The 24,502-nt window shown below is 47.8% G+C and overlaps 1 long non-coding RNA gene across 2 annotated transcripts in view; it reads left to right on the forward strand.

The window, feature by feature from the left end:
• The window catches only part of LOC147122951 (uncharacterized), a 79,349-nt gene that overhangs the window by 7,992 nt on the left and 46,855 nt on the right, over positions 1–24,502 (forward strand). The window contains exon 1 of one of the 2 annotated variants that reach the window (XR_015072917.1): positions 7,469–12,826. The exons of the other annotated variant lie outside the window; for it this stretch is intronic. This is a non-coding gene — a long non-coding RNA (uncharacterized LOC147122951). Of the gene's footprint in view, positions 1–7,468; positions 12,827–24,502 lie in introns of those variants that run through there. 2 annotated transcript variants of the gene reach the window in all.

Raw genomic sequence — 24,502 nt, forward strand, 5'->3', positions numbered from 1 at the left:
GACTGATTAGTTTTACACTACAGTGATCCAAGGGACAGGACAAGCTTTTCTTTCTCATCCTCTCCTAAGTCCAAATCCCACCATTGCGGAGAATACCTTTCCGTTTGGGAAAGCATAGGACTCCTTTCCTCCTGATCAATTGATAATCCTTCCTTATTACATTTAATCACTACTCCCAATTTACACAATAGGTCCCGGCCGAGGACATTAAACTCTATGGCCTAGAAATTCAGTGCCCTTAGCGCCGATTTTGCGGCGCTAGAGGGCCTAGCGCTGCAATTGGCGCCGGCGCCTAAATTGCCTGGGGCCCTTCCGCCGCAGTAGACCGGTAGTGCTGCGCCGGCACCGATGACGTCATCGGTGTGCGCAGCGTCCCGGTTGCCATGCCGACGGGCCCCAGCGCCGAAATTCAGTTGCGGCCGCCTCGCCTGTGGCAGCCGCAACTAAGACTCTGGCAACAGAGTCCAACATGTTTTTGCGCCGGCGCATTAAAGGCCCCGCGGCGGCCGGCCGCTTTCCCGCCGGCCGCCTGGCCGCAGCTCCCTCCCCGGACTTCCCCCCCGCCCCCCCGGAACAGAAGCAAGCCCGGCACTTGTCCGAGGTGCCGGGCTCATTTTTAAAAAGATTTTCGCGGGCCGCGGCCGGGTGCAGGCAGCTCCTCCTTAAGGGAAGGAGGAGGCCTGCACTTCCCGAACCTGCCGCACCGCAGCGGGCGCCGCAGCGCCGGAATAGCGCCGAAATTCAGCGCGTTGCGCCAGTTTTCAGGCGCAAACAGCTCTCAGCAGCGCCGGCAGCCGTTTGGGCGCAGAACTATTGAATTTTGGGCCCGACCAGCGCGACTTAGCTCCGGCACTAACTTCCGGCGCTAAAGCCCTGGCTGCGCCAAAACTCAATTTCTAGGCCAATGGCCTAGAAATTCAGTGCCCTTAGCACCGATTTTGCGGCGCTAGAGGGCCTAGCGCTGCAATTGGCGCCGGTTCCTAAATTGCCTGGGGCCCTTCCGCGGCAGTAGACCGGTAGCGCTGCGCCGGCACCGATGACGTCATCGGTGTGCGCAGCGTCCCGGTTGCCGTGGTAACCCGGCCCCAAGCCGAAATTCAGTTGCGGCCGCCTCGCCAGTGGCAGCCGCAACTAAGACTCCGGCAAACGAGTGTTGCCGGAGTCTGCGCCGGCGCTTTAAGGAGGCGCGGCAGCCGGCCGCTTTCCCGCCGGCCGCCTGCCCGCAGCTCCCTCCCCGGACTTCTCCCCCCCACCCCCCCGGAACAGATGCAAGCCCGGCACTTGTCCGAGGTGCCGGGCTCATTTTTGCAGAGATTCGCGCGGGCCGCGGCCGGGTGCAGGCAGCTCCTCCTTAACGGAAGGAGGAGGCCTGCACTTCCCGAGCCTGCCGCACCGCAGCGGGCGCCGCAGCGCCGGAATAGCGCGTTGCGCCAGTTTTCAGGCGCTAAAACCCTTCAGTAGCGCCGGCAGCCGTTTGGGCGCGGCGCTACTGAATTTTTGGCGCGCGCAAAGGGACTTAGCGCCGGCGCTAACTTCCGGCGCTAAAGCCCTGGCGCAGCGCAAACTCAATTTCTAGGCCATAGAGTTTAATGTCCTCGGCCGGGACCTATTGTGTAAATTGGGAGTAGTGATTAAATGTAATAAGGAAGGATTATCAATTGATCAGGAGGAAAGGAGTCCTATGCTTTCCCAAACGGAAAGGTATTCTCCGCAATAGTGGGATTTGGACTTAGGAGAGGATGAGAAAGAAAAGCTTGTCCTGTCCCTTGGATCACTGTAGTGTAAAACTAATCAGTCACAAGTTTTTATGGAACAAATAAACCCGAGATCACCTTTACATTGTACGCTAGCATATGATAAAACTGGGAAGGATCAGGTTCTGGAAGATTTTTTCAAACCTTTTATTGGGACACAGCATACTCTTGAAATCTGGGGATACTTTGCGGGAAGGGAAGGAACTGCCGCCTGGGTTCAGCTAGCATCCGGAGATACGATTCTTTACCAACAAGATTGTAATAGGGCCCCCCATATCACCCTGCATGTCAACCTAGGTTTTTCAGCTAAAGATCTCGGGCCGATGGCTCAAAGAGTTCTGTCGAAACTACCAATCGATGCTGAACCAGGATTTCACCGGCTAGATGAGCACACTTTCGCTTGGTTATGCGATTGGCCCCTACTCCTGGCATCGATCCTCTCTCATTACCCGGATCGATCCACGGTTCCCTTAAAAATGGAAGAAGGGGTTAATAGAAACCTGACAGAGGGAATAGATCCTGCTGTATGGGCAATACATCCTAACCAAGTAGGATTCGCTAAAAACGTTGAATCATACAGAGTCCATTTAAAACCAGGGACTAGATTGCCAGCCATTCCACAGTACCAGATGAAACTACAGGCTAGAAATGGCATTAGGCCAATGCTGAAGGATTATGTACAACAAGGAATTTTAGTACCCACCTCCTCGCCGTGCAACACACCTATATTTCTAGTTCCTAAGCAAAATAATGATTGGAGATTAGTACATGATTTAAGGGCCGTAAATGAAGTAGTTGTTCCAAGGTTTCCATTAGTCCTGGACCCATCCACTATTATGGCTTCTATTCCCCCGAAGGTTGAAAGATATACGGTTATTGATCTAAAAAATGCTTTTTACGCGATTCCAATCCATGTGGATTCACAGTACTTGTTCGCCTTCTCTTTTGAGGGCCGACAGTATACTTGGACATGATTACCACAAGGTTTCGTTGATTCTCCAACCGTCTTTTCAAGGGAACTGCACACATGTTTGGCCCCTTTGCAACTACCGGGAGGTTCAACTCTTGTACAATACATGGACGACTTGCTTATTGCATCACCCACAGAGACGGATTGTCAAATGGATACAAAATTCATTTTGAACCATTTGTCAAGGGAAGGGTATGTAGTATCAAAAGCAAAGATCCAATTTTGCAAGAAGCATGTCACGTATTTAGGGCACATTCTGACACCAGATGAAAAAGTCCTGCTCTCGGAAAGGACCCAAACAATATCCCAATATCCGGAACCTACCACTAAAAGAGGGATACGAGCATTTTTAGGATTAATAAATTTCTGCAGGCAATGGATACCAGAAATCACTAAACATACAAAGCCCCTAACTATACTAACAGGATCACAGGTTAGAGAACCGTTCGTTCTATCAGAAGCACAAAGAAATGCATTTTATTCTTTAAAACAAGCCTTAAGAGAGGCCCCACCCTTAGGAAGACCAATGTATGATAGACCATTTAGGTTGTATGTGACTACTACCGATGGATGCTCACATTCAGTCCTAACTCAGGAACATGGAGACAGGCAGAGACCGGTGGCTTACTTCTCCACTAGCCTAGACCCAGTAGAGAGAGCCCTCCCTAGATGTCTACAGGACATAGCTTCAGCCTATCATGCAGTGACCTCAGCAGAAAATATTACCTTACACTCAAAGGTGGAGATCTATAGCAGTCATGCCTTACAATCATTACTGAACAAATTATCCACACAGCACATGACGTCGGCAAGGATAAGTAGATACGAGATTAAGTTAATACAGAATCCCTTGTTGACCTTCAACTTTGCAAAAAACATAAACCCAGCCGAATTCTTACAACTACCCATAGAACATGTAGGTGAACCAATACATGACTGTGTAACAAAAATTGAGACCCAAACAATAATCAGATCTGATTTAAAGGACGTGCCTTTGAATACCCCAGACCATGAATACTTTGTGGATGGATCGGCCTCTAGATCAAATACAGGTGAAGGACAGATAGGATACGCAATTATAGAATCACCAAATGTGGTAGAATCAGGTAAACTTCCAAATCATTGGTCAGCACAGAAAGCAGAATGACACGCACTAGCAAGAGCATGCGAATTATCAGAAGGGATGAAAGTAAATATTTATACGGACTCGAGATATGCCTTCGGAGTAGTGCATGATTTCGGAATAATATGGAAAAGGAGGGGTTTTCTGACCACATCCGGGACTCTCATATCGAACCAAGTACAGGTAGAAAGATTGACGCAGGCAGTATTACTACCCAGGGAATTAGCCATAGTAAAATGCCAGGCACACACACAGTTACATACACAGGTTGCCGAGGGGAATAGAATGGCAGACGAAGCAGCAAAATATGCTGCTATGTATGAGGACCAAAAACAAATGCCCCAGTTGGAACAAAAGGAGGGAGGGAAGTATCCTTCTTGTGTGCCATTGTTGGAAGATGTACAAAAGCACCAGGAGGACGCTCCTGGAAATGAAAAACAAAAGTGGATAAAAGAAAATTATAAAAAGGATCCTTTGACACAACTATATGCCGACCCGAAGGGAAGGATAGTTGCTCCAAATTCTATACTCCCCTGGATAGTGCATACGTGTCACACACTATTCCACGGAGGAAAGTACCCTATGGTAAAACAATTGGAAAATTCTTGGTACAACCCAAATTGGGGAAAAGTGGCACAGCAGACAATTGACCACTGTCTGATATGCCAGCAACACAACCTGGGAAAAGCCATACCAACCATAACAGCAACAACTCCTATCCCAGACGGTCCTTTTCAAATACTACAGTTAGATTTTGTACAATTAGAATCAGCTTACGGATATAAATATGTACTAGTTATCATTGATGTATTTAGTAAATGGATAGAAGCCTTCCCAACAAGGAACAATACCGCAAAGACTGTGTGCAAAATAATACTGAAGGATATCGTGCCAAGGTTCGGAGTGCCAATACAATTGAGTTCTGATAATGGACCACACTTTGTTGCAGAAATTAATGCTGAACTTTGCAATGTTCTCAATATTAGACAACATTTACATTGCCCGCTCCATCCACAATCAGCAGGGCTGGTGGAACGGGCTAATGGAGCCCTAAAACTAAAATTGGCCAAACTCTGTGTAGAAACCAAATTAAAATGGCCAGAAGTATTACCAATCGCATTATATGCTATGAGGACCAATCCTGCCCGAAAGACAGGATTATCACCAGCAGAAATTATCTTCGGAAGACCCTTAAGAACCCCGTTCTCGGCTCCCATCCAAGACGACAGGCAAATAGATATTCATGTAATGGACAATCAGATGATGTCTTATTGTATGTCACTAACCTCTGCTTTAAAGTTGTCTCATCAACAGGTAACAACCGTAACTAAACCAACACCAGAGGATGCCTGTCATCGACTCAAACCGGGTGATTATGTCCTCGTAAAGAACTTCTACCGAAAAGGATTAGAACCCAGGTGGAAGGGACCCTATCAAGTACTGTTAACCACGCATACAGCAGTGAAGGTCGAAGGAAAGACAAAATGGATTCACGCTTCACACTGCAAGTTGTCATCACTGCTCTTGTCATAATGGACATAACCTCAACAGCGACAGAGGGACAATGCATCAATCGCTGCACCAAACAGCACGGGTGCACTGAATTTTCTTGCGGATAGGGATGTCGTGACAATTCCAATATTAACCGAGGGAACTGCACGAATGACTCTGCCGACAATGATAAAATTAAGGCATCAGCAATGTATTGTAAACAAGGACGGACTACATTGTGCACTTGTACTCAGAGACTTCCCACAGGGCGCACATGGTGTACCATAATTGACGAACGGTCAACCATCAGCACAACAGCTAGCCCGCTAGATAACACTCAGGAAAGGGGATACAACCAAGCAAAATATGAGTGCAGAGAAGGGTATAGAGCTAACGTACCAGGAATGGATAAAAATTGTGCTGATGTGAACGAATGTAAAAATACAACTATATGCCCACTTGATCCCTTTCAGATGGTGTTATCACATCACTTAAATTTTACAGGTCAGATGTGTGTAAATGTACCAGGAACACACTGGTGTCTATGTAATTTTACTAAACACTCTTTAAATAGAACTGGAAACCACGAAGGCCAGTATGATAGCCGATGTAACATCACTGTACATAAACCAAGATGGAAAAATTCTTATAATTTCCCAGGATGGCAGAATATGTATGATCCCGGAAGAAATTGGTCCCATAAGGACGTATACGTTTATGATCAGACCCACGTAAACGAGTGTTGTCATGGTCAGAATCGAGTACAGTTATCGGCACTAATAAATATAAATGGTGCCCTCATAAAAAGAGGAGGAAGGAAACTTCTGGCATCTCAAGGAGAAAATATATACCAGAAGTGACTTGAGAGGATACAAAATATCTACAAAATGGCACAAACTATAGAAAACCACCCATGGAAGAATAAATCAAAATTATGCACTCCAAGGCCAGTAGGAACGGTATATGTTCGGAGGAAACTATAAATGATAAAAAAATATAATCTTTGAATATGTAATGTATGTATGGAATAGTTGACACCCTGTCCAGTATGTAGAGAAAAAGGTTGAGGTTATCATGTAATGATAAAAGGAGGGAATGATAAGTTAGATTAATCATATACTGCCTTACAAATGCCTTGCAAAGCATGATGGACTAGTTGACATGGGTTAAAAGTTTAAGGCCTAGAAATTCAGTTGCTTGCGCCAGCCGGTAGCGCCTTAGGAGGAGGAGATGTTGGGCGCTAGGCGGCTAGCGGCCGGGCGCAGCACCATCTGCGCCTCTCCCCAACTTCACTCAAGATTTAGCGGCGGCGCAAAGTCTTTGCGCGTGCGCAGATCCTGACGTCATTTCCTCGTGCAACGCCCTTTGTGCGCCCCTAAACCGGAAATTCAGTCGCGACGCCCTATTGTGCGCCTGGCGCCCCTAGCGACTGGTAGAGGGGAACGGTTCTCAGTCGATGCGGGGCGCGGGGCCGCAAATTAAAGGGCACACCTCCTGCAGTAGAAAAGGCTGCCATTTTGCAGCACTCCTTCTTTTTGAGAGACGGATCTTTGCAGAGAGACAAAGGTAGAGAGCTTTCTGCTTTGGCTCAACACTCGGACAGGTACTTGTGGCTTCAGGCCACAGCTTTCCACTTGTCTTTGCCTTCAGTGTCATATCATTGTTTGCAAACATATAATGGGGGCTGCAATGGGTGCAAACGCTGGCCTTCTCCATTGCATTCAAAGGGCTCACAGACGCCGTGAGAGAGTGGCAGTCCTGGCCAGACGGAGAGGGGGCCACAGGCGTCAGGAAAGGAGGCCTTACCCACCCAGGGTATACCGCCAGCAGTTCTGCTATCTGAACATGTCTGACGAGCAGTGTGTTCGGAGGCTGCGATTCCGAAGGGCGGTGGTCACTGAGATCTGCCACCTGCTTGGCGGTGATCTGCAGCCACATCTGAGGAGCAGGACGTCTCTGTCGGTGGCAGTGAAGGTGACGGTGGCTCTCAACTTCTATGCCACCGGCTCCTTCCAATCCGCTACTGGGGACATTTCCAACATTTCCCAGTTCGCCGTGCATTGCTGCATCCGCCAGGTGACCAATGCCCTTTTCAGAAGGAGATGTCAGTTCATCTCCTTCTCCATGGCCCTTGTCAAGCAGCAACAGCATGCAATGGGCTTTGCAGCATTCGCAGGCTTCCCCATGGTGCAGGGCGCCATTGACTGCACGCATGTGGCTTTGCGGGCACCTCTGGAGAATGCCGAGGATTACCGCAACCGGAAGGGCTACCATTCGCTCAACGTTCAGCTGGTTTGTGACCACAGGTAGCTCATCCTAGCTGTCAATGCCCGCTTTCCAGGAGGCAGCCATGATGCCTTCATCCTGCGCCAGACTTCTGTGGCAGACATGTTCCAGGCCCAGCCTCACCCACGAGGATGGCTTCTCGGGGACAAAGGCTATCCTTTGTGTACCTGGCTGATGACCCCACTCCGTGCGCCCAGCACCCCTGCTGAAGAGGGATACAATGACAGCCATCAAGCTACCAGGAACATCATTGAGCAAACAATCAGCATCCTGAAGCAACGGTTCCGCTGTCTGGATCGTTCCGGTGGAGCCCTACAATATTCGTCGGAGCGAGTCTCCCATTTTGTGGTCGTGTGCTGCATGCTGCACAACCTGGCTATCCGCAGGACTCAGCCACTGCCACCAGAGATTGGAGGACCACCTGAGGAGGAGGAGGAGGAGGAGGACCTGCACAGGAGGGAGGCAGAAAGTGCAAGGGCCGCCCGTCAGTGGCTTATTGAACGTCGGTTCTAGGCCCCCTCTCAGGGAATGGCTTGTGCCAATGTCACCAGATGAATGTAGCCGCTCCACAAGCCCTCAGCCGAGCAGGGCAACCAGGACTTGCAAAATAAAGCATGGGCAGTGCGATTTAAGAACATTTATTACTTGGAAACCTCTGCCCTTCCCACATTACAAACTAATGAAGAGAAGCCCCCTCCAAAAACACAAAACGAACAGTCTCGGCCTTACAAAACAAAGAAAGACACCAGTCTCGGCCTTACAAAACAAAGAAAGACACCCGTCTCGGCCTTACAAAACAAAGAAAGACACCAGTCTCGGCCTTACAAAACAAAGAAAGACACCCGTCTCGGCCTTACAAAACAAAGAAAGACACCCGTCTCGGCCCTACAAAAACACAACTACACCAGTCTCGGCCTTTCAACAAACACAAAGCATTTGGCCAGACCTTCTACTTTTTGCCCTGCGAGGGCGATGCCTTTCGCATCCGTGACTGGCCCCTGCCCGCCCTGCAGCTCCTCCTCAATGGGACCCCAGTGGCTGCAGCAAGGCTGGGGGAAGGCTGCTGAGGGTCAGATGGCGAGACGGCAGATGCCCTTGGGGGTCGGCCTGCACCAGCTCTGGCCCTGGAGGGGCCGGCTGCTGACTGCTCCAACTCTGCTTGGGCGGCAGCAGTCTGTCCAGCGGCTGGTGGCAGCTGCAATGGCGGAGTGGCAGTGTCGGCTGCAGGAATGGTGCCAACCTGACAGATCGCAGGTACTCCCTGGTCGCCTGAGACATTGGCACTCGCACGGGCCAGCACTGCAGCATGCGCAGCAAACAGCTGAAGAACAGACTGCTGGGCTGCTGCTGCGCGGCGAGTGCCCTGGCGATGCCTGGCCGATCCAGCGAGGGTGGCAGCAGTTAGTGCCTGTGTGGCCCTGGTCTGTGTCCACATGACACCAGCCAGTGAATGAACGGCACGACTGAGCACTTGGCTAGAAGCCGCCTGTGCTGCCGTGAAGTCCTGCAGACTCCTGGCCTGTGCTGCACTGAATTGTTCCAGACTCCTGGCCTGTGCTGCACTGAATTGTTGCAGACTCCTGGCCTGTGCTGCTCCGAATTCCTGCACACTCCTTGACAGAGACTCAATGGAGTCAGGCATCCTTGCCACTGCAGCCATGAGCTCATTGTGCCTGCGCTCAGCCTGGACGGCCATTTCCTCCAGGAGCCGCACCTCCTCTGCGCTCACCGTCGCAGGACTGGAGGCCGCACTCACCCTCTGGGGAGAAGTCCGCCGAGCTTCCCCACCCCTCCCGCATTGCTGCAGGCCGCTGGGCCCCGGAGCTTCACTCTCCTCCGACCCTTCCCCCCAGCTCCCCTCCAGGGAAGACGTGTCCCCTTCATCGCCATGGGCTGGCACAGCTGAGGGTGGCACTGATGGGCCGGCTTCCTCTTCCTCCTCCTCGAATTCGGAATCGCTGACAGTGGCAGCTTGAGGGCCCGCCTCCTCACCTGGCGATTCACCATCTGAAAGCAGGGAGGCACAAGAGTTGCTTTAGAGTGAGGACAGGGCGGCAGCGAGGGAGGCATGAGTGTTGCTGTGCACTGCATTGGTTCGATAGTGGCAAAGGATGCTGGTGTGAGGCGCAAGTGGAAAGAGAGAGGTCAAAAAGGTGATGCCCTTACCATTGGTGCCCAGAACAGGGTCGGCATCTCCACTGGCGACGGGGCCAATCAGCCGTCCTGCCATAATGCGCTCCACACGCTGGTCGAGGTCGGAGAGCTCTTTGACGTCAGGACGGCCTCCCCCGGTCTCACGTAGCTTCCTACGGTTGTGCGCCACCTTGGCCTGCAAGAGAAAGGACGGCCTCTAAGTACAGTGTGAAGCCCTGATCTTGTCTGCACTGCCTCCCATGGTGGACTGGCCCTGACAGTGTGAAGCCCTGATCTTGGCTGCACTGCCTCCCATGGTGGACTGGCCCTGACAGTGTGAAGCCCTGATCTTGTCTGCACTGCCTCCCATGGTGGACTGGCCCTGACAGTGTGAAGCCCTGATCTTGGCTGCACTGCCTCCCATGGTGGAATAGCTTGTACAGTGTGTAAAGTGCTGAATGTGCAAGTGATTTTCATGACAGTCCCATAGCTGCTGGATGAGGGCTGGCCATTAGGGCTTTCAGGTCCCTTTGCCCATAAACTGAGGTGCATATGCAGGGATGAGGAGGACACTGGAAAGGGTACTCACCCTGACAACCCGAGTGAGGTCGTTGAACTTTTTCCTGCATTGCACAGGAGTCCTGGCAACCACGCTGTTGGAAGTCACCCTGTTTGAGACCTCCCTCCAGGCTTTCCGGTAGTCGCTGGGCAGCGGCCTCCTGCCACCTTCAGGGAACAGAACATGGCGCCTGCGCTCCACTGCGCCAACCAGCACCCTCAGGTCGCCGTCACTGAAGCGCTGCGCTCTCTCCCTGGCCTTCTCCATAGCCCTGGGCGTTGCACAGATGAAGCAGAAGTGGTCAGGCCTAGCTTCAGGGCTGCAGTGTGCAGGGCGTGGCAGGCAAACAAATCCACCCTCCCCCTTTAAGAGCTGACCGGCGCCAGCGTGTCTGCCGTCAATCAGCAACTCGCCACATCTGCGCTGCACCCGCCCTCGGGGGTATCGCCCCGGACCGCCGGCTTAGCGCCTAATGATAGTCATGCATCGCCTGTTTTAGCGCAGCAGCAGCCTCTTGGGGCGATGCAACTGAATATCGGCGAAGGTGGCGCGAACTTGCGCCGGGCGCAAACTTTAGCGGCCGCCCGACTTTAGCGCCCCGAACGTGGCTATACTGAATTTCTAGGCCTAAATGTTGAAAAAACTGATGCAAGGCTATTGAGATGCAGTAGGAGTAGATAAGAAGGAACAGAAGGAGCAGAATGTTCTACTCCCTAACCACACTCAAGGTGACATAAGATAACTGGTGTAGCAGTCTCATGGTCACTATCTGTTGAAAGTTCGCCCACTTATGTCTAAAAAAAATGTGAAACTTAAGCAAAACTCTGCAAAAAAACAAGTAACTCACGGAACGCGTGATCGCCTAGTTTCCTGTTTTCTGCCACTGGCGAGGCGGCCGCGACTGAATTTCGGCTTGGGGCCGGGTTACCACGGCAACCGGGACGCTGCGCACACCGATGACGTCATCGGTGCCGGCGCAGCGCTACCGGTCTACCGCCACGGAAGGGCCCCAGGCAATTTAGGAACCGGCGCCAATTGCAGCGCTAGGCCCTCTAGCACCGCAAAATCGGTGCTAAGGGCACTGAATTTCTAGGCCATCGATTTTCTGTTTTAAAGTTAACACCACTCTCTTCCTTTTGCTTGGGCCAACTTTTGGGATTTCCATCATTCAATCCAATGAGTACCAGCAGCGTGGGAGACAAACAGTACTGTACCCCTGAAAAATGGTGGATCAGAAGAGACTACCGGCAGCGTGGGAGAGTCAGACTCTTGATGTAGGGTTTTTGAGGTGTTCTGACTTCCGATAGCGCCAAGAGGCCGAGTAGTGGCAGTTTGGAGAACTACCCCCACTGACTAACTCGGCCACCGCTGGAGACTCAGTCTCGGACTCGGCAACATTGCCGGTTATTGAGGTGTTGTTTTCGGAGTGAGAATTTTGCCGGTTAATAGAGGATTCTGGATATTTAGGTGCCGTTTAAACGAAAGTTTCCTGTACTTTCCTTTTCAAATCAAACAAAAGCGCTGATGATACTCCCAAACCTGTATAACTGAGAGTAGCAAACCATGTTGGATACCTACTATTATAGCTACTAGCACTCCTGCTATAGGGTGGTTGACAATGTTAAATGCCAGGGAGGGAAAAGCCTTGGAAATATTAGAAAATTTGTGCCTAACGTACTTAGATGACATTTCTATTTCCATTATTTCAGGAGAGGCACTTACCGATAAATAAACAGGTTAAGGTCTGTGTTAAAACAGCAGAGGATTATCAAACAAACTATTAAACGTTTATTTGCTAATATCACCACCAGCAATTCCTAGGCTACATTATATAAACTTCTCCTGTCATTGTTCTAGAATGATTAAAGCCAACATATCAGTTTGGTAACTTAATACCGATTGAGTGCAATAAAATATCAACAGTGGGATCTAAACTAGTATCCTATTTTATATTGGGAGTTTGCAACTAAAGCAAGAGTTTGCACCATGATTGTTAGTGTAAATTATCGGGAGAATGAGTTTGTTCTACTCATCAAAGGAAGGGTAGGGAATGAGAGGAAAGGTGTTTAAGGTGTTTATTCTGCTAAGATGTATTTTGTTACTTAGTTACCTGCTAATGCATCACAGCAAGAAGACTTTCAATGCTCAAACTGCTGTATTATCTGAATTAGGTTATTCTATCTAACAAGGTTGTAGGGTTGACCGTATGAAACAAAATCCATGCATGGCCACAGACTGTCAGCTTCCAAGACAAGAAGAGCAGGAAGATTTAATTAGCCATTTAAATATGTAGTATCCTTTTGCAAATAAACACCCCTTCCATCCCACAAAACTAGAAGTCAACCAACCAGCAATTTACCAATGGGCTTTCAAAGCTCCTTCCAAATATAGAAAGGTCCGATCAGTTGAATATAAATTTAAAGTACACTGGTTTGAAAAAGGACACTGCAGCATTAAAATGAAGTTAATTGTTTTGTGTCGGATGTATGAGCATCAGGTGTCGCATTCACGTAAGCATGCATAATGGGCTTATAACCAGCACAGCTCTTAAATCATTAACTAAGCAACAGTAAGGTCGAGAAACATTGTCATGTGTAAGGAGAGTATGTAGATACATTTTCAACTGTAATTATCTTTGCCAAGTGGGAAACTTGAATAAATGTTGCATTTTACTGTCAGAGAAGGAATGAGAAGATTGTATCAATCTTTCAACCATTTTTCTTTGGAAATTCGAGGCAGTAATAAATATTTACTTGCATGATGAAAGTATTTAAATATTAAGGAGGTTGCTGCCTTGCTGCATGAACCTCAAGAAAGTAGGTATCTTATTTACCTAAATTATAATAAATTACAAATGATTTTAACAATGCGTTGTAAAACATTTTATAATAGTGACCCTGGAACCCATTAGATTTTACTGCTAAAAATTACATTCCAATTTCACCCTATTGCACTCACTACACAATGAAATGGTTGTCTTCTGTGGGGATCATGCACAGAATTCTACTTGTCCCTCTGGAGACAGCGCAACACGCTCTGTATAATAGTAATCACTATTTTGTCTATGTTAACACTTAAAGTACTTGTTATTACTTTCACTTCGCTGACAATGGGAAGTTCTGGCTTATTCAGCAGGGTAAGGGTTGCACAATAACAATGGATATATTCTCTAAATAGATGCATGGCGCAATTATCTCTGGTGTCAAGTGAACACTGACATTGGATGACACGTTATTTTCAGTTAAGGAGACTTGAATCATCTGGCCAGGAAAAGTAAGGAGTCTGACACTGGGAACAAATAAGACTAGCCTGCACCATTACCAATAGCAATGCTTCCTTTTGCTAGTTATACGCTGTGAGTCTATGTTTAAAGACATTAAATTGTGAAGTCTTTGCGCCCATGTTTTGATATAAAGACTGCACTGTTGCAGCACCGATGGCGCACTGTGCTGGTGAACTGATATATGTAGCCCCAGAGTGGAAAGGCATGGGTTCTGTGCCAAGCAGCTTAACCACAGTTCTGGTCTGTTGTCCCAAAATAGTTAAAGCTTTGAGTCGCAGAAGTCTGTCACTCTGATCCACCTACAATTCCCTTCTTCTTAGCAGTCCCTCGGAACCGAGGATGACTTGCTTCCACATTAAAAATGAGCTCGCAGGTGACTGATTAGACCAATGCGGGACCTACAGTCTCTGTCACAGGTGGGGCAGACGGTGGTTGAAGGGGTGGGTGGGTGGGGTGCTTGGGTTGACGTGCGCTCCTTGCGCTGCTTGTGCTTGGCTTCCGCTTGCTCCCGGCGAAGAGACTCGAGGTGTTCGGCGCCTTCCCGGATGCTTCTCCTCCATTTTGTGCGGTCTTGGGCCAGGGATTCCCAGGTGTCGGTGGGGATGTTGCACTTTTTCAAGGAGGCTTTGAGGGTGTCCTTGAAGCGTTTCCTCTGCCCACCTGGGGCTCCCTTGCCGTGCCGGAGCTCCGAGTAGAGCGCTTGTTTTGGGAGTCTCGTATCAGGCATGCGGACAATGTGACCCATCCATCGGAGCTGATTGAGCGTGGTCAGCGCTTCGATGCTGGGGATGTTGGCCTGAGCAAGAACACTGACATTGGTGCGCCTATCCTGCCAATGGATTAGCAGGATCTTGCGGAGGCAGCGTTGGTGGTACCTCTCCAGTGCTTTGAGGTGCCTGCTGTACATGGTCCATGTCTCTGAGGCATACAGGTATCACTGCTGCCCTGTAGACCATGAGCTTAGTGCCGGGTTTGAGGTCCTGGTCTTCAAACACTCTCTTCCTCAGGCGACCAAAGGCTGCACTGGCACACTGAAGGCGGTGTTGGACTTTGTCGTCAACATCTGCCCTTGTTGACAGTAGGCTCCCGAGGTATGGAAAGTGGTCCACGTTGTCCAAGGCCTTGTCATGGATTTTGATAATCGGGGGGCAGCACTGTGTGGCGGGGGCAGGTTGGTAGAGGACCTGTGCCACGCAGCTTAACCACAGTTCTGGTCTGTTGTCCCAAAATAGTTAAAGCTTTGAGTTGCAGAAGTCTGCCACTCTGATCCACCTACAATTATTTTGCTAAGGATGTCAGTTCTTGATTAGGCCATTAGGTGGAACAATGGTGCAATGTCCTCCGATTCATTCTACTTACATGAAAGTGCTAATGTTGCTTAACCTATTGATTAGAAGTGATCCAACTAATTTGAATTACCTGCTAACCACTCAGACCAATGTGTCACCCATGTGAAGTAAGATTCAATCATTTTGGTTTAAAAAAATTAACCTATTTTTATGCATCTTGCTCCCAAAAGATAAATTCCCTCTGTCAGTTGTTCTCCATACTGTAAACAAGCTTAGCTCCCTTATACTGATGGCATTATTTACCGATGACAATAGCTCAACGATCCTGTTATAGGGATAGGGGAGTTGGTACTGCACGTTTGTTGCCTGGGGGTCTCTGTATAAAAGTGGTACCTGGTACGATTACGAAGATTGGATGAAGTACTTCACACAAATATAAAACCACCTTTTGATTATAAATTAAATTGCTAATATTTCCCAAACAGTGACAGCTCAAAACAATTCAGCTGAGCCATTGTTTACTGCTATGGTATAGATTTCAGGACATCTACATAAAAAGATTGCATCCTTATTAGTTATCTGTATACAGGGAAAATAACTCCTGTTGTCTATTTTTAGAATGTAACATAGAAACATGGAAAAATCGGAGCAGGAGTAGGCCATTCGGCCCTTCGAGCCTGCTCCGCCATTCAATATGATCATGGCTGATCCTCTTTCTCAATAACTTTTACATAATGCTGTTTGCATAATGATTTCAATAAATTTGCCAATTTGAATGAATTCTAAACTGGCAACGTGACTTGCAATTTAAATCCCCAAAGCTTCTACTTACTCTTTGCCTTTCTCATACTGCTACTCCCTGTGCATCAACTGCTAAAGGAAAAAATATATAAAATTAAAACTCCACGGTTCCATCCTCCTGATCACTATTCAGTGGATCCAGCTGGAAAATGTGTTTGTGTCTGCGTCTGCATGTTCAATGGGGGAAAACAGATTGGGATTTGGCTGTAATGCCTTCCATTGTTGAATAGCCTTCCAATACTCATTGTCTAAGTTTTTACATGAAGAATGGTCACTTGGGAGAGCTACTGGGAGGTGGCTACTACCCATTGTTCCATATTCCAGAATGAATCAGGAATTTCAGGAAAGGCAGAGAGAAAATTGTGGGGGTGGGTGGGGGGGAGGGGTGGTTCTCAAAGGAACCATCTGAATGTTGCTTTTGCAGAACACAGTGTTGGGCCTGCAGCATCCTAAAATGGTAATGGGACAGGCCCGCACAGGACCTTGTAAGTTGATTATTGTTTTCGTACTATAAGGGATCTAAAAGTTTCTGCATTGTTTATAGGAACTAACCAACTTTAAGAGTGAACTTTGTTAAGTACAAGACACTACTAACATAGCTCACACTCTATAGAGTGAAAATGCACTAAAACTATGGCCCGGATTTTGCAGTGGGTAATCACGACGAACTATCAGTGTTCGCTGACCCAAATGGAGAGACGGAGGGAGGCGCGGGAGAGAGAGACGGATGGAAGGAGAGAGACAATGTCCCCCGGAGTCACGCGGTAAACATAGCAGGCCATGCAATCCCGCAGGAGCAGGCTTCAATGCGCAGGCGCCGAGTCCCCCTGAGAGTGGGTCCTGGACAGTGGAGGCCGAAGGTTGATTTGGCCTCAATCGGGGGTCTGCGCACCCCCACCCTGCCACTGGCAGTCACGAGAATATCACAGGGTTTTTAGTTGGTTTGTTCCATCAATACACAGGAGGGACCACTGATCATTAGGTCAGCTGCAGTCTCCCCTGTCCCCTCCCCTGTATATTGAGAGGAGCGGAATAGTCACTGCCACAATTCCCTGTAAAGTACACAGGTGCGCAGCTGCACAAGAACAGGAGCAGGAGTAGGCCAATCAGTCCCTCGAGCCTGCTCCGCCATTCAGTAAGATCATGGCTGATCCAACACTTTCCCGCTTTCTCCCCAAACCCCTTGACTCCCTTGTAGTTCAAATGTCTGTCAATCTCTGCCTTGAATATATTCAATGACTCCGCCTCCACAGCTCTCTGGGGTAGAGAATTCCAAAGATTCACGACCCTCTGAGAGAAGAAATTCCTCCACATCTCCGTCATAAATGGGCGACCCCTTGTTCTGAAACTATGCCCCCTAGTTCCCACTAGGGGAAACATCTGTAAGATCTCTCGCACTTAAATTCAAAGGCCGCACATCCCACTCACAGTGAGCTGGAGCAGGAGAGGGGCCCCAATACACAATGGCCCGGGAATCCTTACAGAGAGTCCTTTGTGACCTCAGAGTCAGAGTTCATCCGAATTGGAGTGGCAGTTGCTAAAATACGGAGCCCTGGAGCCCAGCGAGTTTTGTCTCAGGATTCGGTCAGTAATTTTTTCTGTGGAGCCGCTTAGTCTGTTCCCAGGGACTGAGCGGCGGCTGCACTTTCAAACAACACAGGTGGAGGTGCAGCGTGTATACAATGGCTGCTGGAAAGAGGCTAAAGCAAACTATTTTTAGGCCCGCAGTGAACCAAAAATATGTGAAAAATAATTTTAAAAATCCAGAAAATTGTTTAAAGCTGGAAAAATAAAGGGAAAGTGATGTTGAATATCCAGTGATAAATTCCAGTTAAATTTTGCCAGGTGTTGTTGAAAGAGTTTATCAGGATTATTTAAATCACATTGTGAGAGAGGGGAAAAAGTTTGTGACCCTGTTTGTACCTCATTCTGTGAGAGACAGAGGGAACGGCAGCAGAGACAGAGGAAACAGCTTCTCCAAAACTGATCCCAACACATCGCCATGCTTGGGATAGATAACCTCACTGCCTTCTTAGGATTGGGGAGTTTAACTACTTTATTCACTTTCTTATTTGAGTTCCGTTTGGAATTAGAGTTTATTTTATTATTTTTTTGTTGTATGTTTAACTCCGCAAACACTTAATAGATGTTCAGAGAAAGTGAAGCATAAGGAATTATTACTGAGTAAAAAGGCAGAGGAATGTGATCACGGAGTCGAACAACTGAAGTCACTGCATTTTCCAGAGGATGCGGAGAGTGAAGCCGAGAAAGAGTGTCAAGAATCAATCTGTGAGCCGCTCAGATCCTCCCTCCCCTTCCAATGTGAACAAAACTGACTCCGACATGGGGATAAGCTCCACGCAGCCAAGACTCAGAACCGCCTTGTGTTGAGGTGTTTTTGATTTCGCAAAATTATCTTTAGTAATCCTCAAGGAAATGCAGCCTTGTGGGTTTAGAAAGATTTATTGAAGGTGATGTTTGTTCCTTTCTTCAGCTGTAAGTAGTTAAATTGTATTTTGAAATGATAGTATTTAAACCAATGCAATTATTAAAATACAAGGTCCGGACATTCCTGGTCACACACTTTAGAGACAGAGGGCTCAATTTTAATAGCCCTGAGGAGGTGGGTTTGGAGGTAGGTCTGTAGAAACAATCAGAAAATATGGCTTCAGACACCCAACCCGCCTCCATCCCACCCCCACCCGATTTTCTTGAGTGTTCAGCCGCTCCCAAACTGACCCGGCTGGAACCGGTGGGACAGGTAGTTAAGGCAGTTAAGAGCCTGTTAACTGCCTTGCTAATACTATTTTGATAGTGGTTTCCCATTTTCATGCTTCTGGCTCCTGTTTCCTGACTTGTCAGAAACAGGCCAGCTTCAAGGAGACGAGTTGCTGGAGGACATGATTTGTATGCATTGGTGGAGCACTTTAAAAGAGCCCTGAAACATGGATGACATTCAGATGCAACAACTTTGCTGTTGTAGGTTTGGGATAAGATTTTGCACATCTACTGACCCTGTGACTGTTCAAGCTGACACCCATCTGCAGTGTGATCTGAATGGAATAATTTCAGGCCACTTCAATGGTGCGCTTGCAAGCTTGATGCGTCAAATAAAATCTATAGCAAGGGGAAGGGAAACATTTATGCCCTCTCATCCTGGTCCTCATAATCGGAGGAGTAGCAGCCGCGTGGCTCAGCACAGATCTTCCTGGGAAGAGGAGGAGGACGATGTGCGCCTTGCATGCCCTGTTGTGACCAATGCAGTATCCCTCCAGTTCACTGCTGCCCGTCAAGCAGGGTATGCACACTGCCATGCCACATTCGCATAAGTTTACTCTTCAACCATAGGTGGCTACCATATGGCTCTGTAATTGCAGGCGACACTTGTCCAATGTCATACATCATCTCTGCTATACCATATTATTTCCTATCACTTTTACCATCAGCATTACAAAAGCAAGTCACCCTGAGCCCTCAATGCGCTTTTGCCATTTCTCATAACACATAGGCCACACAATCAACTGTTTGCCATAATTTTTCTTTTACACATCACAAAAGGATAATAAACCAACAACAGTCAGAAAAAAAAAATCACTCAATCTTTCTCTTACGCGTGCTTCTATGTGATGCTTCCCCTGTGGCTTCAGCAGATGTAGAGGCACCTTGCTGACTAGGATAATACGCCTGCTTAGACGCCTTTGGCGGGAGTCCTCTGGGTTTGGGAGCCTAGGAGGGCTCTTCAACATTCTGCTCTTCCTGCGGCTGTGCAGGGACTGAAACAGCCATCTCAGTTGTCTCCACACAGTGGGTCTTTGACCAAGGGCTCCGCAGTGGTATGGTCGTATGAGCGCTTTGAGAGGAGCCCACACTTAAATTCTGTCCTGCCAACAACATCCCTCTCATGGGTCAGCCACACCTCAGTACTGGCAAGTTTCTAGAGAGCACCTTACTGCACATCAGGGGAACCATGAGAACCCGTATCTGCACTGGCAGTCCTCATCAAAAGGACACCCATGAAGCTCTGGTCTCTCTGCTAAATAGCTGCCCATTGCTTCTCCAGAGATGACATTCTCTTTTGAACAGTCACCTTGTTTTCCTGACTCTGTCGACTTATTTCCTCCATGGAGGTAGCCATCCTTTCCACTGAGGTAGCCAACCTTTCCACTGAGGTAGCCAGCCTTTCCACTGAGGTAGCCAGCCTTTCTATGGAGATTGCCATCCTATCCATGGAGGTGCGTCCATGCGCCATTGCCTCCACCACAGCAGTGCTGATGTTACAGATGGATTCCTCCATTCTATCCACACTCGCACTAACCCTGGAGAAAAACCCTTCCAGAGACTCCTGCACTTGTTCCTGTATTTCCCGAGATGCTCTTTTTCTGGATGGCCCCAGTGGCACAGCATCTGCATGCAGCTCAGCAGAGCTAGGAGAGTCCTGTGACCTCCGCCGAGGACTCTCCACTGCTGTCGCTGTCTTCACCACCTGCTGATGCTCACTTGTGCGCTGTGATAGACCAGGTGGCAACACTACTCTAACTCGTGAGGGCCCCACCGAGATGTGCGTTGCTGCGCTGGTGCTGGGTGCGCTGAGTCCTGGTGATGCTGCTCCTTCAGAGGAATTGTCCGACTCTTCTTCCTGGATCGTGGGGAGGGTGGCGCTCGATGGTCCTGTGGGAGAGTAAAGGCATGATTTAGACATCTGATATGGATGTAGCAGACACATCCTTTTGAGCAGATGATACAACGCGATTCTCTATAAACATCATATGCCATTGCATTCTGAGAGGGATGAAACTTTATTATGTCACCAGCTTCCTCTAGTGTGCCTGTCTCTCCATCGCCCACTTCCAGGTCCTCGCCACCTCCAACAATCTCGTATGCAGCCTCCTCAGCACTGGTCAATATTGCTACTCCAGTCAGTGCTCTCTCCCTCTTATTGTGGGCCATCTTTTCCTGCAAGGAGGGACACAAGCGGTATTTCAGTCACAGTGATGGAGTAAGTGTGAATAATCCCTACCATAGAAGCTTTGAGGGAGACGAAGATGGGGTGAGGTGCCAAGAGGAAGGCAGCTCCCTGTGCGTTGTTAGCTGTTGTCACTGCGTAACAGTGAGAGCGAGTCTAAAGGGTGCATAGGCAGGATGCTGAAGTGATTCAGTGCAGAGACAGAGATGGATAGGTAAGGGTGCAAGGGAAGTAAGAATAAGGTGGGATGTGAAGGAGGAGGCTTACAACGCAAAGTGCTGGTGATGTGAAGAGAAGGGAAGCAGATTGAAGGCAAGTGTGATGGGATACTCACTTTTGATGTTTGCACAAGATCATTAAGCCTTTTGCGTATAAATCAATATCAGTGAGCCCAGGAACCCACAAGAGAAAGGCTTAGGCTGAATGTCAGTTTTAAAAGCAGCTGCTATGATGTTGTCATCAGAGGCGGCCAGTTGACCTAATCCCACTCATTGGACTGGCCAGCGCGCCTCATTGAAATCAACAAGTTCATTGAATCAAAATCGGACATCAGCAACTGAACTCGCCTCCAAACCGCCTCGGGAATTAAAATCGAGCCCAGAGATTAAACAAATTACTTCATAGATAACACTTTCTGGGACACAATGATGCATTACAAAAAAGTAATCCACTGTGTAAGAAACACAAAATGGATTCAAGTCGCAAAAGTAATTTGTGATCCATAGAAATAGATTATAACATAACCCTCACTCTGTTTATTTAAAGATTTAACCGACATCCTGCCAACTTCATTAAAGAATTGGAACATGTTCCAAAGACTGTAGGAATCCATTCTAACAGTCTGTTGTGTGCAAGACTACAATAAGATTGCACCTCTCTTTAAGTAAATGTATAAGATGTCGATAATGTACACAATAGTACAACATATATAATTTAGACAATAAGTACTGTGAACAAAATTGGACTAAAATATATTTTATAGTTACCATAAAATGAATGAAATCATTTAAAATTGACTTTTTTGCCAAAGCTGCCAATAATAAACAATAAGGTGTTAAGACTCATTTTGATGAACAATTAACAGAGTGGCATTTACAAAAGTGAGAACAAGGTGTTTATTTTGCACTGTGTATGTGGGCTGCAATATCATACATTTACATGTGCTTTTTTAGAACAAAATAACTTCAATGAAAATGAGTAATGAATACTGGGAATTTTTTAAAGTTATATAAACAAAAATGGATTGCATATTAAGATGTCAGAGAATGAAATAAACTATAGAACTTTTTATAACACACCAATAAAAAGCTCATTGGTTTAAATGTGACCATTTTACAATATTGACATATTGGAGTAAATTTTCATCTTTCCCAACTGAGCATTAAGTACTATTTGGGCAGAGAGCAGAATGAAAAATCTGGTGGGGAGGATTGTATGACAGTAACAGAACCTGGGCTAAATTTCCTTTCATTGAAATAAATAAAAGAAAAATCCAATTGGCTCTGTAAGGGCCATGCAATCCTCTAAGAACATAAGAATTAGGAGCATGAGTGGGCCATACAGCCCCTCGAGCCTGCTCCGCCATTCAATAGGATCATGGCTGATCTTCGACCTCAACTCCACTTTCCCGCCCTATCTCCGTATCCCTTGATTCTGCCAGATTTTCCCTTGTGCATTCTGCGCAACTCATGCTTAATAGACTGTAAAGATCTTTATTTTAATCTTTATCTTAATTATTTTCAGGATTTTAGAATTAATTAAAAAAATTCTAATTGTGAGTCTGTCCATTGTGTCACACACTGGGAGTGTTCAGCCACTTACAAGGGAAGAGCAGCTCAGGTCCTATTACCTTCCTCACAGGTTTTTATCTTCAGAGTACCTTTTCCTAGGTGGGCTGCAACCAACACTAAAAAACCCCACCGGCCCTTTTATGATGTAGAGGGGCACCCACATACATCGGACTCAAGTACCCCTGCTGGATGCCAGCCCAGTATTCAGAGTTCCGGTGCTAGGCTCACCAGAGTTCTCTGGAGTGCGGTCCGAACCCAACCCTTCTGACTCAGAGGCAGGAATACTACCATTGAACCCATGGTCACTCAATCTGGACGCGAGTACCCTGCTAGATGTCAACCCAGTATTTAGAGACCATATCCTAATCTCCGCTTGCCGGAGTTTGTCTTTAGTGGGACTCGAACCATTCACCTTCTAACTCAGAGGGGAGGAATGCTACCACTAACTAAAAGCTCACTGATTTTTGAGAGTTTGTCTGATTGTCTCATGATTTGAGATGGTGTGGTGGCTTTATGGCATTACTGTATATATATATTAAGTGGTTTTTGTTGTAAAAGTTGTGCTAAAATTTGCTCACGGACGAAAGGGTTGCGCTTAAAGTCATTTTTTTAAATATTCGTACATGGGATCTGGGCGCCGCTGGCAAGGCCAGAATTTATTGCCCATCCCTAGTTGCCCTTGAGAAGGTGGTGGTGTGACGCCTTCTTGAACCACTGCAGTCTGTGTGGTGAAGGTACTCCCACAGTGCTGTTAGGTAGGGAGTTCCAGGATTTTGACCCAGCAACGATGAAGGATCGGCGATATACTTCCAAGTCAGGATGGTGTATGACTTGGAGGTGAACTTGGAGGTGATGGTGTTCCCATGCACCAGCTGCCCTTGTCGTTCTAGGTGGTACAGGTCGCGGATTTGGGAGGTGCTGCCGAAGAAGCCTTGGTGAGTTGCTGCAGTGCATCTTGTAGATGGTACACATTGCAACCATGGTATGCTGGTGGTGGAGGGAGTGAATGTTAAAGGTGGTGGATGGGGTGCCAATCAAGCGGGCTGCTTTGTCTTGGATGGTGTCAAGCTTCTTGAGTGTTGTTGGAGCTGCACTCATCCAGGCAAGTGGAAAGTATTCCATCATACTCCTGATTTGTGTCTTGTAGATGGTGGAAAGGCTTTGGGGAGTCAGGAGTTGAGACACTCGCCGCAGAATACCCAGCCTCTGACCTGCTCCTGTTGCCACAGTATTTGTGTGGCTGGTCCAGGTAAGTTTCTGGTCAATGGACATTGATGGTGGGGGATTTAGCAATGATAATGCTGTTGAATGTCAAGGGGCGGTGGTTAGACGCTCACTTGTTGGAGATAGTCATTGCCTGGCACTTGTGTGGCACGAATGTTACCTGCCACTTATCAGCCAAAGCCTGAACGTCGTCTAGGTCTTGCTGCATGCGGGCATGGACTGCTTCAGTATCTGAGGAGTTGTGAATGGCACTGAACACTGTGCAGTCATCAGTGAACATCCCCACTTCTGACCTTATGATGGAGGGAAAGTCATTGATGAAGCAACTGAAGATGGTTGGGCCTAGGACACTGCCCTGAGGAACGCCTGCAGCGATGTCCTGGGGCTGTGATAATTGACCTCCAACCACCACAACCATCTGCCTTTGTGCTAGGCATGACTCCAGCCAGTGGATAGTTTTACACCCAACTCCCATTGACTTCAATTTTACTAGGGTTCCTTGATGCCACACTCGGTCAAATGCTGCCTTGATGTCAAGGACAGTCACTCTCACCTCACCTTTGGAATTCAGCTCTTTTCTCCAGGTTTGGACCAAGGCTGTAATGAGGTCTGGAGCCGAGTGGTCCTGGCAGAACCCAAATTGGGCATCAGTGAGCAGGTTATTGGTGAGAAAGTGCCACTTGATAGCACTGTCGACGACACCTTCCATCACTTTGTGGATGATTGAGAGATGACTGATGGGGCGGTAATTGGCTGGATTGAATTTGTCCTGCTTTTTGTGGACAGGACATAGCTGGGCAGCTTTTCACATTGTCGGATAGATGCCAGTGTTAAAG

The sequence above is a fragment of the Somniosus microcephalus genome, chromosome 2 (assembly GCF_052327205.1).
Source record: "Somniosus microcephalus isolate GS21.2 chromosome 2, FLI_Smic_1.0, whole genome shotgun sequence".
Lineage (NCBI taxonomy): Eukaryota > Metazoa > Chordata > Chondrichthyes > Squaliformes > Somniosidae > Somniosus > Somniosus microcephalus.